The 17,580-nt window shown below is 50.9% G+C and overlaps 1 protein-coding gene across 2 annotated transcripts in view; it reads right to left on the reverse strand.

The window, feature by feature from the left end:
• GGTA1 (glycoprotein alpha-galactosyltransferase 1 (inactive)) overlaps positions 1 to 12,653 on the reverse strand; it is a 58,300-nt gene extending 45,647 nt beyond the window's left edge. The window contains exon 1 of one of the 2 annotated variants that reach the window (XM_086683891.1): positions 12,210 to 12,653. The gene's annotated coding sequence lies outside the window, so the exon portion shown is untranslated. Of the gene's footprint in view, positions 1 to 11,193; positions 11,335 to 12,209 lie in introns of those variants that run through there. The other variant, XM_086683892.1, reaches the window with a different exon arrangement.
• Positions 12,654 to 17,580: the final 4,927 nt, after the last annotated feature.

A 17,580-nucleotide genomic window follows, 5' to 3' on the forward strand; every position in this document is an offset into this window, starting at 1 on the left:
TTCTGTGCCTCAGTTTCCTCATTTGTAAAACTGGGGTTTCTCGATGAGGAACAGGCAGGGCTCCTGTAGAGCTCCTAGACAGCATCTGACGTGAATAAGTGGCCAGTAAGTGTGAGCTGTTTTTTTTATCATCACCCTGGCTTCTGGATCACTTCCCTTTCTCGCCCTGCCCATACACAGACCAGGCCGGCCGTGAGGACCACGGCGGCAGCCCCGTCCCTCAGAGGAAGCAGATCCCAGAACCCGGCCCGGCCTCAGTGTCCTCCCCAGCACAGGCAGGACACAAAATACCTGCTTCTGCCAGCCGCTGTGGGAACAAAAAGGAGCCTTGACCTACGTCCCCCAGGGCTGTGGCTCTCAAAGCATGGCCCGCAGAAGGATGCCGTTTTTTCCTCCGTGAGGAGGCGGAGAAGTTGAGAGTATGTTCAATTGGCTGTATTTTAACAAAATATCATCCGTGGAGGATTAGTCACAAAGAAGGATGGTTCTTCCACATCAAGGATTCAGGCATGGTGCAGGAGACACAGGGTCATTGCTCTGTCTCCTGCGGCTGCCCCACTTGGCTCCAGTGGGCTCTGTGTCCAAGGTGGAGTTCTGGGCTCCTATCTTTCTAGAATGACTCACCCAGGCAGACTGCCCGTCTTGACCCGAGAGCATTTCACCCAGTGGCAAATGCAATGGGTCTCGAAATATCTGTTGCCACTGAATAGGCAGCGACTGGCTCTCAGCAGAGCCCAGAGGGCTGGGCAGGGACCAGTCATGGCTGCTCAAGGAGAGTCACTGGCACTCAGTGTTTTAAAAAGCTGTCCACAGAGGAAAAGAATAAAACTGACGGTCCTCAAAACCCAGGCACTAGCTCCTACCCTTGAAGATGCTCAGTTGCGAATCTGTTTGGCAGCCATGTTCGGAAGGGATGTCTTTCTCAGGGATCGAGCCTTTTTATAGCTGAAGGGAACCTTAGGGGCCTCTGCTCAAATCCTTTTCTTTCACAGATGAAGGAAAAGGTTCAAGGAAAGATGACTTTTATAGCAGAGGCAGGATTTGAACCCTTGAAGGCTCCTTGACTTACTTCCATTTGTTCAACGGACCCATGGTTACTGAAGGCCTGCTACATCGATGCACTCAGGACTCGACAGCGAACCAAAGAGGTAAGTACTCTATTCTCACAGAGCTCACCTTCCAGTTGGTAAGCAAATAAAATTAATAGTTGTAATTAACAAATAATTAAGGATATATAATTTCAGTGGAAGTATAACATATATTACATAGAATATATTAATACATTACTCATTAAATATTGTTTGGTAATATTATCAAAATTAATTAATATATTAATATAATATAAACTCGGCGGTGGAAAGGGTTATAAAGCAAATAAAAGATGTCGACATGTTGGAGACTGACTCGGGGGTGAGGGAGCTGCTGTCTGGGGATCCTCCTTGCGCCAGCCTCTCTCTCCGGGGTCCCCAGGGACCTCCCAAGCCAGTAGTGTGCTGTAGCTGGCTCACGTTGGCTTGCAAGGGCCAACCGTTCAATTTTTAGGAATTTGGCAAGTGAGCCGTTAAATACAGCCGTCATTAAAAATTCAATTATATAAACTTATAATTAAATGAGTCCTATTAAGAACAAAAGTATCCATCAAAACCCATCGCTTCCTAATTGTTTCATTACATGGTATACTCCTGAGGTTATGTGCACCAATTGTGTTGAGACATAGCGGAAAATGCTATAGAAAAGTAGGCTCCCTCAAGTGGCGGCTTGAACGTGGTCATGGTGTAAATATTTACACTGTGGAGACTGGCAAACACCACATATCAGGGCTTTCAATTCTCCGGGAGCTAGTCACACTGTCTGGATCTAATCCGGGCCTTCTGTGTTCGTGGGAGTCTGTGTTCTTCCGGCCAGAGGGTGTGCGATGTAGCCCCAACTCCCCTGGGGTTGTGGGGGCGGGGGGTGCGGGGAGCTTCCAGTCACATGGCCTGAACTTTCTCTTCCCTTTTTAAGGTTTCCACGGTGAGGAAGCAAGACTGGGATCTGTAAACGGATCTGTCTGCTTCTGCAAAACCGCGGCTCTGGTCAACAATATTCATCAAGGGTCTCTAAGATGGTGATTCATTCGTTCATTTGTTTATTTGGTTTTGATACAATTAAGTCCCGTGGTAAGTGTCCCGAGGAGGTAAAAATTTTTATTTATTGATTGTTTGTTTTTAAGTGTTTATTTCGAGAGAAAGAGCACGAGTGGGAGCAAGGAAGGGGCAGAGAGAGAGAGAGTGAATCCCCAGCAGGCTCCGCTCTGTCAGCGGAGAACCCGAGACGGGGCTCGATCTCACAAGCCGTAAGGCCCCGACCTGAGCCAAAATCAAGGGTTGGATGCTTACCCGACTGAGCCACCCAGCTGCCCCAGAAGGTAAAAACTTAAAGGAACTCCTGCAGAGAATCTGTAGAAGTGTGTGTCTTACTTCTGGATTTTCATGTTAGGTTTCCTTCCTTTAAATACATAACTGTTCTGATAACAGCTGAGTGAAGATACTAGACTTCCACTGATAATAATGATAAGGGTAGCTGCCATTTAATAGCATCATGTCACGAGACACATTTGTCTCTGAAATCCACACCAACCCATCTTACACCTGGGAACGTTGAGGTCCGGAGGTTCAATAACTTGACCAAGGCCAGGCTGCCCTTCCGAGAGTTCCCCAGAAGCCTTCTCCTGCCCGCAGTTACAGCTGTGTGACTCTCCTTAGACCTGCAGGATTCTATGGCCCTAAGGGGGCCCCAACTCTCGTGGCTTTGGCGAATTCTGCAGCTTCTCAGCTTAGCATCAGGAATCCCCTCCCGCCACCAGAGCAGAACAGGTCAGACACTTTCCCATGTGTCCATATGCACCTGGAATGCAGGTGAGTCACCTAGGCCTGACCAGTTAGTGGTGTTACATCCTAAAGAAATGGCACGAAGGTTCGGACGCCATGAAATGTTACAGCGGCCTCAGGGGCAGCGAGAGTTAGAATTAGCTGCTATGCAAGGCGCCTGGGTGGCTCAGTCGGTCGGGCGTCTGACTTCGGCTCAGGTCATGATCTCACAGTCTGTGAGTTCGAGCCCCGCATCGGGCTCTGTGCTGACAGCTCGGAGCCTGGAGCCTGCTTCGGATTCTGTGTCTCCCTCTCTCTCTGCCCCTCCCTCGCTCGTGCTCCGTCTCTCTGTCTCACAGAAATGAATAAACATTTTAAAAAATTAGAATTAATTGCCATACAAGACTCTGTGTTATCTACGGCCCAACTTCTACTGATTCTTGCCAGCTTGGTTTTCTAGCCTTCCCAGGGATACTGTGAGCAATAAAAGAAATCCTTCCAATGCATGCCTTTTCTGCCGCAGCAAGCTAGAATCTCCATCTGTTGCTTGCAACCTTGATCTCTGACCAGTACACGGTCCATGTGCTACTCAATACATCAGCCTCGAACATTTACTGAGCACTTGCACGCCAAGGAACGAATTCCCAAGCTCTCAATTAAATTTGCACATAAGAACATTAATTTTCCCTTCCTTTGCACAGCTCTGGCTAACATCTGAAAACAGAATTTGCTATGCAAAATATCACCGTGTAGACCACGAAAGAGTTAGTCAACCGAGCAAACGAAGACCAGTCCTTGCGTTCAGGGAGCCATGCCCCCCTTCCAGGAACCCCTGCCCCTGATTCTGAGCAGTTTCTATGCCTTCCCCACAGATGCCAGGCAAGTCGTTCTCAGGGACAGCCTGCCGGCCACTTGAGGACTCGTGGTTCCCTGAGAAGGGAGGGGGGGGCAGCAGTGCTTTTGCACACAGATGCTACCAACCCCAACAACGTCATCCCTCTGGGCACCTGGCCCGTTGTCCCGGGCTTGCTTCCTCCTCTGTGCTCCCCTGGCCACCAAGGCTGTCTGGGCTCTGGAACAGCCAGAGGGATATCAGGATGATTGGTTCTCACAGCTTCTTCCCTCTGCCTGAAACCCTCTTCCCTCTTTACCCCCTGACTCCCACAGGGCTCAGCGTACAGGGCGCTTCCTCAAGGAAGCTCCCCCAACTACCTCCCCCAACAGGTTCAGGCCCCTGTGACACCCACCCTGCTCTCCTTCATGGCTCTCGCTGTGCGGTCGTTTTTTTTGTTGTTGTTTTTTTTGTTTTTTTTTTTAACGACTATCTCTCAAGCGAATCCCAGCGTCCCCGTGGGCGGGGACTGTGTCTCTGTTCACTGCCACCTTCTAACATAGCACACGGCAACTGCCCAACGTATTCTGGGTGTGTCAGTAAATGAGTGAGTGAATTTCTGGTGGCTCAGTGAATGCTGAATGAATAGCTAATTTCAAAGCATGAGTCTCTGGAACAGGTGCATCTCCCAGAACCACGGTCCCCGGTGTCCCATCTGGCAAATGGGAGCCACAACCTCGGGCTCCCTCCGGGCACAACAGCTCCTCCTCCCCTTTGGCTTTTAGTTCGAGTGTTCATTTCCTGGGGGTTTGGACTTGCTGTTTTAACAGCAGGAGTTGCTCAGAGAGAAGTTTGCTAGATCACGGCCTCGGGGCCATTTTGCTGCCAGGGAAACTGAGGCCCCAGCGGCTCCGACCGCTGGGAGCACCAGTACAGGATGGGGCTGGGCCAGCTCACTTTCAGCCCAGACTCTTTTCAGTGTCCTGCTCATCAGTGGACATTTAAAGCAAGGGTCCTGAAGACAAGAGCAGGGATGGAATTAAGAACTTTCCTTAAGAACTAATCACAAGACCTGGCCTCCCTCTCCTAGCCTCTTCCAGAAGCTGCCTTTCACCCTCTGGTTGATTGCTGTCTGAGCAGCACCAGGCAGGAGCCCTGTCCTGGGCGAGACATGGATCTGGGGCCCAGCATCCCTGGGCCTTCGGAACCACCTTTGCTCTCCCTGCCTGCCCCCCGCCAGGGTCTCCAGGCCATACTATATTTGGAGTCCGGACCTGGCTTCCGTGCCCTCGTTCTGCCATTCATTCTTGAGAGACTTTGGCCAAAACATTAGAAGTCCATCCTTCGGTTTCCCCCCACATAACTCAGGGGAATTATTTCTAATTTTCTGACCCTCACAGTGCTTTTGTGGTGCTCAAACAAGATGGAAACACGACCTCACTCTTCAAACTGCCGACTAGCGTAGACAACCCCAATAATAATAATTCCATAATTATTTTTCTGTTTCCCCGGGGTTTTGCTGTCAACCCATAGCCAGCTGACCTCCTTCCAGGGCTCATTCTCCCCACCCAGCCTCTCAGTGCCATTCAACCCTCTTGCCAACATCCTCCCGGGAACCCCGCTCTGCCCCCGGCTTCCCAGACATGCTCTGCCCGGGGCCCTCCTCCTCCCTCTCAGATCACTCACTCCCCTGAGTTGGGACCTGCCTCAAGGGGCAGCACCGCGCTCTCTCCTGCCATTGCCATCTGCCAAGCACGCGTGGCTTCAGAGAGGAGCCACAGGAAGCACATGCCCACCACCCAGCTCCCTCGGGGAATGCCTGCGTGGGCTTTCCCCGGCGCCCAGAAATGTGAGCGCACGTCGTGGGGTCTCCACCCCGCCACCGGCCATCACCACCTCTCCCTCACGGAAACTCTATGTGGCAATAAAAATGAGCACAGTGGTTGCTGGAGGCCGCGTCCTGGCAGCTCCGCCCCGGCCGGGTCTGATTGCATGCAGCCGACCTCTGCGGCCTCCATGCTGGGTTTGGACAAGCCGAGCGGAGAGTAGCTCTCCGGCCGGAGATTTAAACGACATTTTTTTACTTCCTCTTTTTCGAACGGAAAGGCCTTTTCGAAGTTATTCTGGGTTGAGTATACTAAATGATGACCCCTTTGCTTTTCGTACACGGACCGGACTCTCTCTCAGTGTGACTTCCCAAACTAACCCACCTGGCCTCCCTCTCCGAGGGGCGAGATGAAGCTCCTGTGAGCCGGCCGTTCAGCCCAGGCAGAGAGGTGAGGGGTCTTGCTTCGGGCCTGACAGCTACTAAGGGTGCACACTCAGCAGGGGGCCTCCGGAGGCCACACTTAACCACCAGAGCAGGTCAGTAAAGAGGGCAGTGGTCGTGTGCAGCGTGCCCTCTGGCTCCTGCGGCTCACAGAGAAAGGAAGAAAGGACCACATGTGACGGAATGTTAAGTTCAGGATGCCCCGGGGGGCGGGGGAGGGGGGGCGGGGGGGGCGGGGGAGGGCCGAATTCACGGGAGGCTGGATGGAGAAACTGGCTTTTCACCGAGAAGATGATGATTGAGCTGGGTCTTGAAGGATGAGTAGGAGTCTGCAGGTGGATTTGGGGAGGAAGGGAGGAGGGGGTTCCAGGCAGAGGGGGTAGCATGGGAAAAAGCCCAGGGGCATAAAGCCAGGAGAGGGTGTCAGGAACTGTAGGAGATCCCTGAAGCTGGAGCAGAAAGCCGAAGGGATAGGGTGATGGGAAGAAAGCTGTTCGGAGAGCGGCTCGTGCGGGATCTCGGATGTCACGTAAAGGAACATGTAACCTACTCTGAGGGCAGAGTGGAGCCTGGGAGCGATCCAAAACCCAGTCAGTGTGGTGTCTGGGAAGGCTTAGGCTGCGGGGACCAAATGTACTGGAGGTGACAGCAGCCCAGCCTCTCCGGGCTGGAGAGGGGTGCAGGTGCACCTCAACTAAGCCGGAGCAGAGGGACGGAAGTAAAAGGACAACAAAGAGGTAGGACTGCCTAGATCATAGATTTGGGGGTGGGGCGGGGGGGCGGGGAGACTCCCAGACAGAGGGATTGTGTGTGCAGAAATACAGCGATTTGAAAGCACACCACCATGCTTGAAGAGAGAGCAACTGTACCAAGGAGTAGGTCGGCCGTGCGGGGAGGGGGATTAGTTCAGAGAGAGAAGAATAAATGGAGACTCGTATCGGGGAGTTCTTAACAAATATATGTGGTCATTTGGATTACTGTTCCCAAGCATCATTCTCTGCCAGACAGCAAAGGCAGAGGGCTGTCAAGGGCTGCCTTGACGTTGGTTGCTGAAGGGTGGGGTGGCTCTGGCAATTTCTTAAAATAAGACACCGGTGCAGTGAGCTCCATCAATTGACTCTCCCTTATGAGAATGATTTCTCTGTAGCATGTGATATTGTTCGATAGCATTTTACCCACATTAGGACTTCTTTTAAAATTGAAGCCGGTCCTCTCAAGCCCTGCCGCTGCTCCATCAACCAAGCTGATGTGATATTCTAAATCCTTTGTTGTCATTTCAACCATCTTCACGGCCTCTTCACCAGTAGATGCTATCTCGAGGAACCGCTTTCTTTGCTCATCCATAAGAAGCAGCTTCTCATCTGCCAAGGTTCTCTCATGAGATTGCAGCAATGCAAATACAGTAATAGTGAAAGCGTTTGTTGAAATCATGAAGAAATTGCAAGAATGACCAAAAGGTGCCGTGAGCAAATGCTGTTGCCGTAAACGGCGCACCTAGACTTTCTGGACCCAGGGTTGCCACAAACCTTCAATTTGTAAAAAAAAAAAAAAAAAAAAAAAAAATGCAATATCTGCAAAGCACAATAAAACAAATGTGCCTGTATATACATCTGTCCCATTGCCTCTGGGCATGGACATATTGCTGGCTTTGACCAGCAGCATGTGGGTAGAAGTGACAGTGTGCCAGTTTAGAGTAAAGGCTTTAAGAGGCATTACATCATTTCCTTCTTCCTCCAACTCTAACCATGAACATGACATATACCAGATAGAAGCAGCTCCTTCAGCCTATGTCCTGCAATGAGAAGACACATGGGCAGATCTTCTGGCTGGCTGGCACTTGCAGCACAGCCACAAAACCATGTATCACAATGGCTCTCCAGCCGTCATGTAAGGTGAACAATAAACTTTCATGGTCAGAAGTTAAGATTGGGGGTTGTTTGTTATGCAGCATAGCTGCAGCAAAAGCTAGCTGATACACCCTCCATGAGACATACTATAGCATGTCTCATATAGTGATACTCTATGATAGTATCATGTGATGCACACTATATGAGACACAAAGGGAGCAGATGGTGAAGAACTTTCCACGTCATGATTAAGAGTTGTGCACATGGAAGGTCAACAGAGAATTCTGTAGTTGATACACATTGGAACCTTCATTCACTCACACCCAGTCACAGAGGTGGAGACATCCATCCTTCTGCTCATCTAGAATTTTGCCCTATTGGCCATCTCTTACCTCTCTTAGACTGAGTCCTTCCCCTGGCCTGTATCTCCCTTGTCTTTTTCGTCCTAAAATCCTTCCCTTCACCTTCACCTTCCTACAACTGTAGCTCAATCTCCCTCTGGCCTTTTCACACAAATTTCTTGAAAGTATTGCCTGTACTCACCATCTCCACTTCTTTCTCTCTCCTATCTCAGCAATCTAACTTGTCTGTCCTCCATCCCCCCAAAATTACTCCCAGCAGATTTCAGTAATCTCCTAACTGCCCAGTGCATCTTCCTGCCCTTATCTTCCCAGGCTGCTCCACACCATTTAGCGTGGAACCAAATACATTATCTCTGCCCTTGACCCAAATGTTCCTCGTTATGTATTCTCTCAGCTAGTGGTGCCATCATTCATCCAGTGACCCATGACAGAAAGCCAATACGAGATAATGAGTTGTGTCCGGCCTTGCCAAGTTTGTAGCATCTTTGAGACATCCAAGAAGAGATGCCCAGCGGGCGGTGAAACATGTGAATCGGGGACCCAAAACAGAGATGTGAACTGGAGATAAAGATGACTGCTCTGGAGGTAGCATTTAAAGTCATTGGCATGGGGGCACCTGGGTGGCTCAGTCAGTTAAGTGTCTGGCTCTTGCTTTCCAGGTCAGATCATGATCTCACAGTTCATGAGTTCGAGCCCCCATTGCACTCTGTGCTGACAGCATGGAGCCTGCTTGGGATTCTTTCTCTCTCCCTCTCTCAACCCTCCCCCCCCCTTTCTCAAAATAAATAAATAGACTTTAAAAACAATTAAAAAAAAAAAAGCCATAAGCGTGGACAAACTTGCTTAGTTTATAGAGTAAAAGTACCAGGTCTTAAATTGCAGGTGATACACAGAGAGCTCTCCTAAGCCCAGAATTTCCTATTCCTAATGTCACAATTCCAACCATTCCATTAGGTTCCTTCCCTCCGGAGGCATGGCTTCTAGTGGCCTCCACACCACCATCTTATTTTATGTTCTGCCCCCTGTTCGTGCTGTCTTCTCCAACAGCCCTTAAAATTCCATCATAAAAATAGAAGATATAAGATACCATCACCCTGCCACTAAAATGGCTAAAATCAAAACGACTAAAATAAAATCAACACCGAATATCATCAAGCAGGTGGAATAATTGCAAGAGCCTGACGTGGCTGTGGGAAGGTAAAATGGTATGCCCTATGACCACGGATTTCAGTCCTACATGAAAACCAATGTCCACAAAAGAATTCTACAAGAAATAAGAGCTCAAACTGGAAATAACCCGACGCGTTCCTCAATAAGGGAATAAATAAGCAAACCGTGGTATACCCATCCAACAGAATAAACTACCACCCAAGCAATAAAAAGGAACAGACTACTCATATATGCAGCAACACAGGTGAATTTGGAAACCACGACGTCAAGTGAAATAAACCAGAGATAGACAGTATGATTCTATTTACACGAAGTACAAGAGCAGGCAAAATTAATCAATGGTAATAAAATCAGGAAATGGTTGTCCGGGAGGGACAGAAGGAAAATTAGTTGGAAATGGAAACTTTCCAGGATGTTGCAAATATTTACCTGTCACTTTGGGTGGTGGTTGCATAGGTGTGAACAGCTGTCAAAACATGTTTGAACTGAAGACTGAAGATTTGTGGATACTATTGTATCTAGATGATACTTTAATTAAAAATTAGAAAAATAATTTGTAAGGATCTACCAAAAAACACTAAAATGAAAAGAACGTACGGGGCAGAAAACACACTCATTTCAAATACAATTATATTTATAGTGTGAATGTCCCTATATGAATGCCCAGTCTCCCGCTTAATGCTGTCCCCTTTCAGCTATTCTCGCTCACTCTTGCTCCCATCTTAATGATGTCTGTCCATTAGCTGTTTTCGAACCATCAGGAGAGATGATGTAATATAAAGAGCACAAGCCTTAGAGTCAGACAGGGCTGCATTCAAATCCCAGCCTTGAGTTAGAAGCTGAGCATCCGTGGGTGAGTTACTTGGCCTCTCTGAACTTCATTTCCTTTACTATAAAATGAGGTAACAAGATCCCCCACCCTGTTGGGTTGGGCTAAGATAAGGGCAGTGTGCTGACTAGCTCCTGGGGAACCTAATGCTTTTTGATCTTAGCCTATGAACAAACTGTTAGTTCTACTCGCATCTAAAGGCCCCACAAAAGTCCGAAAACATCTCAGAGGATGTGATTCATGGCTTCTTCTCCCAGAAGGGTAAGAAGGTGAACCAGAGGCCTTGGAATTAGGATCCAGGTGAGCTGGTGCTAACAGCTGGAGAAATGGCTGCTCGGAGCCACCATGGCCAAGGGAAAGGTGCTCGTGGCCCATGACTCAGGAGACAGGCTTCCTGGCAAGGCTTGGCCACCAGAGAATCTTACACAAACCACTTTGCATACCTCTTGACTCAGTTTCTCAAAGCAGACTGGATCTGAGGAATCTGATAACAAAAACAGCCCCTGGGGTTTCCCAATGTACATAGGAGAGATAAAGGCAGAAGGGAGCTTGTTCGGTCTGAAAGAAGGAAGGAGGGGTCAGAGCCCTGCCCTGTAGGCCCCCCTCCCCCACTACGGTGGCTCCAGAGCCAGGATCAAGACTCCCAGGAGCACAGTCTGCAACCTCCTGGACCAAGGTAAACCCCAGGGGCATTCCCAGCTCTGCTTTATTAAGTCATTGAATACCTGCCACTTCTAACCACAATTGAGATCTGCACCTGCCCCCCCCTCCCCTGCCATCTGGTAGGAGAGACACGGTACACCCAGCAATAACTCAGAACCAGGGAGAAAGTGCTTGCTTAGTGCAGCCAAAGAGGCACAGAAGTGCAACAGAATAACCATGTCCCCACCGCAGGACACACACGCTGGCATTTTCTTACTCAGAGCAGCACCCCCATTTCATAGTTGCATTAACAGGCTTCCCCGGGATAGCGTCTCCCAGCTAAGAAGCAGTGAGGCCTGGGGTCCCCGGCATCTCCTGCCTCCTGAGACATACCTATTTCCAGGTAAATGAAGAAGGCAACGAGGCCTGCGCCAGATCCAGAAGGAGTGCAAACGGCGAGCAAAGCCACAGAAGCAGCCGCCTGGTCCCGGTTCCTTCCGGGGGCGGGATGGGAGAGGTGCAGGGGCGGCGGGGGAGGGGATGGGGGGGGGGGAGGAGGAGAGGCGCTGACACCCTCCTCGCCTTCCTCCTCCTCCCCGGCCCGGCCAGCGGGAAGATTGGGAAATCTCAAGTCGCTCTGCTTTCTCTCCTGCAGCGCTAACAATTTTTTCCACTTTACTGTTTTTTGGATGCCTTTCAAGAGTTTGTGCAATCATTCTGTTTAGCTGTTTTTCTGCCATTTTCAACGGCGGGGTGGTGTCCCTTTCGAGCAGGAACGGGGCTGTTTGTAAAGTTGAAGGGACCCTGTCTCCTCCCTCCACCCCAGTGCAGCAGGCCCTTTTGCTGCCAAAGTTACAAATGTTTGAAACTTTCGCTGTGCCGAGTTTGGCTGGGTCCGCGCTCTCGGACCACTCCTCCTCCGTGCCCCAGCTTTCAGGGGCTCCGGCGCCCCCTCTCGTCACCCTCTCAGGCTCCCCCTTCTCAGGGACATCCTCTTCCCAAGTAGTCCAGGGCGAGAGCCCTCCCTCTGTCCTGTCCCACGGGCGAGGACAGACCCCTCACTCCTTTCGAGATTTCCCCAGGGGCGGGGGTCCGACCGCGTACCCCCCGGGGCTCCTCTTTCCCGCCCCCACCCCGTCGGCCCCGTGGGGAGACCTCGGCCCGCCGCCCCTCCGGCGAGTCTGCAGGCTGGGCAGAGGCAGCGACAGGGACAGGATGGGGACAGGGACCGGGGCAGAGAGAGAGAGCGACAAGAACAAAAGCGGGGACACAGGCAGGGCAGAAACAGGGCAGGGCCGGAGCGGTGGCCCCGCTCCTCTTCCCCGCCGCCCCCCAAGCCACGCCCGCAGCCCCCGGGCCGGGCCCAGCTCCCACCTCCCGGGGCTCGGGCGGCGCCCCGCGGGACCCACCTGATCCGCAGAGCCTGGGCGCACTCGGGGCCGGACCGCGCCTCGGCCCCCGGCCCGGCGGCGCCCTCGGCGGCCCGCACGGTGGCCGCGCCGCCTCTGCCCGAGCCCCGCGGGGCGCGCCGGGGCGGGGTGTGCAGCCTGCGCTCCGGGCCGGGCCGGCCGCGGGGCGCTGCTCCCGGGCGGCGGGCGGCGGGCAGGGGCGCGCGGGAGCCGGCGAGCGCTCGACAGACAGCGGCGGCGCTCCCCGCTCTGCGCCGCCCGCGGCTGTGTGTGCAGAGCCGGGCCCGCCCCGGACACTGGCGGCCGGGAGGCCGGCCGCGCGAGTGCGTGAGTGCGGGTGCGTGTGTCTGCCGGCGGGGAGGCGGAGGGGGTGTCTGTTTCATTTTCACTCAGGCAGAAAAAAGCCTGCAACCAGCAAAAAAAGAAAAGAAAATCCCTGGTGAGGGCGGCTGGGCCTCTTTGCCTTCTCGGGCTGCACGTGGTGGGGGTGGGGGTGGGGGTGGGGTGGGGTGGGGTGGGGGGACCCGGAGCTTTGGAGGGTGGGGTGGGGTCTGTCACCCAGTGGTGCAGGGAGGGGCCTCGGGGCCCTGGCGCGCCGCCAGACACTGGGGAGGCGGAGAGCCTGGGAGGTCTGATCCACCATTTGTTTCCTGGGGAAGGAAGAGTGCAGATGGAGACAGCGACAGGCGGGCGGGCCGGAGCCTGAGCCGCCCTGCCGGGGTCCCCCCAAGTCCAAAGCTCCGGAAGTGGGGGCTGGTCACCGGGCACCCAGCGCGGGTCCTGCCCGCGCATGTTCGCAGACTTGAGCCCGAGTTTCCCTACACACCCCCTGGGCTTCTCCACTGGAATTATTTAAAAGAGAACCCCCCAAAATGTACTTGAGAGTTCCGCGCCCAGCATGACGGCGATTCACTTCTGGTGAGTTGATGTAGGCACATCCGGCGGCCCTTGCCCTGCGCTGATAACGGACAACAGGCATCTTACTCCCACACTCGGGCTCACGGCCGGGTATTTTGCCGGTGGAAACTCAAAACTTCCTTTTTCCTGGGTCATTTGTCATTGAACATCAACTTGAGAGACTGAGAAACTAGCTTCTTAAGTATTTTAATGCATTGGAACTATACTTTGACGAAAGCGGCACAAAACAGGAGTGTGATGTATAATTTTAATTGTTTCATTCCGATGAGAAAGGAACAGAGGACTGATTGAATACTTGAAGCATGCACAGAGGCCACGAAGTGGGCCAGGTGACGCCTTGGAGCTTGGGAGAATGAAGTTTCCTGATGGGTCCAGTGGAGTAAAGCGGTGGGAGAATTGAATCATCAGCCCCACACAGCAGCTCAGGAATGAGGAGCCCCATGGCAATGACCACAATGGGTCCTTTGCTAGAGTATAAACGGGGCCATTATTGTCTTTGGTGAACTTGTAGTCACTCATCAGTAGTGTAGTGAGTATCACCGTAAACATACAATGAGCGATGTTATACTCAGGGCATTATTTCCAAGTTTTCATTATTGCATTTGAGAATGCATTGTTTAAATTGCTCGCCCATCAAACTGGATTATAAACGAGTTTTGTGTGTGTGTGTGTATGTTTTAAGAAAACGATGACAGTAACTCTGACAGTGGCCCAAGTGGTGGTTCACCGTGATCAAAATCAAAAGACGAGGACACCGGAAACATAAAACATGTGAAAACATTACTCTGCTACTGTTACACCTGGCGTCCGATGTCTGATTTCAGCAACGCATCTTCAGCCCTATTAATTTAATTTGGATTTTCTTGCTTTCGTGGTTGTGTTTCTGTTTTCTTAGAAGATTTGTGTGGGCTTTATGGTTGGTTTATAGAGCTGTGAGCATGAGGAGTTCGTGCTTAATTTTAGGCTTATACATATTTCAGTAACAATAAGATAAATATAACTTAAGTCCACACTGTGGGTCTAGAAGTTTTCTTGTTTTGCTTTGAGAGGATCCATGTGGTGCTCAAAATTTAACTTCAGTCTTGCTGACGGAACATCTGAGCCGGAAAACACCTTAAAGACCATACTCACTTTGTCTGGGGGTCAGGAGTTCTAGGTTTAAGGATTAGTCATTCTTCCCTTCTGAGATTCATTTGCCTTATATGCAAAATGAGATAAGATGACTAGTTCACGGGGAAGGTAAAGTCAAAAGTAGATAATTGTTGGTGATGGGGCTGTGGAACCTGCTGCCACATCACAAGAGTGTGAGGCTGAATGTTCATGGAGAGGAAGGGTGGGTCAGGGAGGCGCCAGCTCCGATCACTTGCCAGGGTTGGCTCCAAGTGCTCCACCTGTACCTGAGCCCACATAATTTTCAGCACACCCTGATCACATCCCCATTTTCCAGGGAAGAAAGCAGAGGCACAGACAAGTGATGTGACTTTGTTCACCATCTCTCCACATATGGCCAGAGTGCTCCGGGGCCCCAAGACCCTCTTCTCTTTACCTCCTTCTTTCTTGTGACAAATATTTATCAGAACCCTACTACGTGTCAGCCCCTCGTCTTCAAGTGGAAGGACACCAAGCAAACAAGGCTGGGGGAGTCAACAGCCCAGACAATGACATGCCCAGTTAATGATTTCCGGGCAAATGATCTGGGCTCTGAGGGGGAAATACAGATATAGAGGACCTTGAGACTGGGGGGAGGAGGAATTTGCTAGGTGAAGGGTTGGGGGAGAGAGACCCAAACAGTCACGTGCAAAAGTCCTGAGGTGGGAAGAAAAGGACCCATGTGTGTGCTGGGAAGCTTCATCATTGTAAATGGCAATTTATTCTCTTCAAACCAACCTCTCGATCCACAACAAAGCTCGACAGAGTTTTCGTGGAACTTGACGAGCTGCTCCCCAGGCCAAGGGCCAGGTTTAAACCAAGACGGTTTTGACAAAGCAGGGAGGGAGGAGTTGAGCACTTGCTCGACCAGATATCACAATGTACCATGAAGCTCTGACAACGGACGCTGGTATGGGGGTGGATTATCGGACCGATGGAACGAAGTAAGTAGCCTAGCCAGAGATCCCCCCTGTACGGAAACGCAGTGTCTGAGAGGTGGAGCTACAGATCAGTGGCGGGGGGTGGGGGACCCAAACTGTTCAGAAAGTGTTGCTGGACCCCAAAGAATTGAAAACAGGTATGCAGACAAAAATGTGTACAGGCATGTTCCCAGCATTACCATTTAGAATCGTGAAGAAGTGGAAACAGCCCAATTGTCCATCGACCGATGAATGGACAGGCAAAATGTGATACATCCTCGCAGTGGAATATTATTCGGCATCAAAAGGAGGGAAATCCTGGTTCGTATCGCCACCTGGATGAACCTGGTGAAATGCGAAGTGAAAAAAGCCAGACGCAAAAGGCCGCGGGTTGTACGATGCGATTTGTGTGAAATCCCCCAAACAGGCACATTTATCCAGCCGGAAAGCAGATAAGGGGCTGCCATGGGCTGATGTTGGGGGAAGCGGGAGGGACTGTTGAATGGGCTCACGGTTTCCTTTCGGGCTGATGAACAACACCGTGGAACTACATGTGCCAGTGGAGGCAAAACACGGTGAATGTGCTACGTGCTACTAAGCAGTGCACTTACACTCAACCTAACCATTTTAGATGTGGATTTTATGTTATAAAATTAGATTCCTAACACACACATACACACCCCGTAACAGACGGGTCAACCCAAAGAGAATCTTCAAAACCTTTAGAGGAAAACATCGTTATTTGACTTCAATCATTATTACCTCAAAAAAAAGGTAAGGGTTTGGGGCACCTGGGTGGCTCAGTCGGTTGAGCGTCCAGCTCTTGATTTGGGCTCAGGTCATGATCCCAGGGTGGTGGGATCGAGCCCCGCTTTGGGCTCCACGCTGAGCGTGGAGCCTGCTTGAGGTTCTCTCTCTCTCTCTCTCTCTCTCTCTCTCTCCCCCTCCCTCTGCCCTTCTCCCCTACTCACACACACACTCTCTCTCTCTCAAATTCAAAAAAGAAAAAAAAAGTTAAGGGTTTTTAAAACACACGTGCACAGCACTGACCGTCAAGAAAAATATGGATAAATTCAACTACATTAAAATGCAAATCATACAGGAAAGATACCCCAACACATTAATGGACAAACCAGAGATTGGGAGATGTTTACAATCTAGATAACTGACAGAGGACTGGTATCCAGAATATCCAAGGAAGTCCTGCAAATAAACAGGAAAAGACAAATATTCTTCCGTCTTCACACCTGACTCACGTCCTGCGTGAAATGTCAGTGGGTCAGGGTCCTCGTACGTCCCCTTCACGGCACTTAGCGTAAGCGTATGGAATAATCTAGTGTAGCAGCATGCCCCATTAAGTCAATGGCCATATCTATCCTGCCACACGGCATACCCAGCACATGCCTGGCACACGAGAGACTTGTGGGGAAAGTGTATTGACTGAACGGAGAAAGGTGTGCATAGATCGATGAAGAAGGCATCATAAGGTTCTACACAGAGCTAGCCTTCACCCTCTCATCTACCCCTGTCTTAACAAGGTCCCTCCTTCCTCAGATTCTCCAGGTCCAAAACCCGGAAGTGAGTTGACCCCGGCAGGCAGAGTTTGGAATGTGAATCAGAAAACTCTGGGCAGAGAAAATTGCCTTGAGGCCTTGGGGGGAGGGGGTAAGAGAAATGTCAACAAGGGTGGGTTTGGGGGGAGGACCGAGGTCCCCAGAGTTTAATGAGCCCTTCCCACAAGGGCACAGGCTCAGAGGACAGGACAAGCGAGGTCCCCACGCAGGAGGGCACTGGGCCATCAGCCCTCTGGGGCTCGGAGGTCAAGCTGGAGTCGTATCAGGGAGGCTTGAAGTGGAAGGCCAAGATTCAGTTTCTCCTTCCCAGAGAAGGAAGCCTTTGGTGGATCCTTCCAGAGAAGGTATGATGGAGGTTGTGTTTGAGGGATTACTCCCACCCCCCGTATCACGGTCACCTCTGAAAAACAAAGTTACAAGGGAAGGAGATAGAGAAGGAAGGGAAGAAGGAAAAGAGGGAGAAAGTGAGAGCCAGGAAGGAATGAAAGGAAGAAGGCAAGGGAGGGAAGGAAGGAAGGGAGGAAGGAAGGACTTTCTGACTTGAGGCTGGCATCGGATAATTGCTTTCTTCCAGCTTGACGATAAATAAGCTGAAGGAATTGACAAGCCCAGGAGACTTGGCTCCTTAGAGGCCCATCAACCTCTCCACCCTTATTGAACCAAGGAGATGCTGTTAAAAATCATCATTTCCGCAGAGGGATATATCCTATCTTTTCTCTGGGTTTTGTATTTGGAAGTCATTTGTTTTCCAATGATATTAAATTCTGCCTCTGACACTTATATATATATTTAACTTTAAGAGGCAGAAAC

Source organism: Puma concolor, chromosome D4 (genome assembly GCF_028749965.1).
Source record: "Puma concolor isolate L17-30 chromosome D4, mPumCon1.1.hap2, whole genome shotgun sequence".
NCBI lineage: Eukaryota > Metazoa > Chordata > Mammalia > Carnivora > Felidae > Puma > Puma concolor.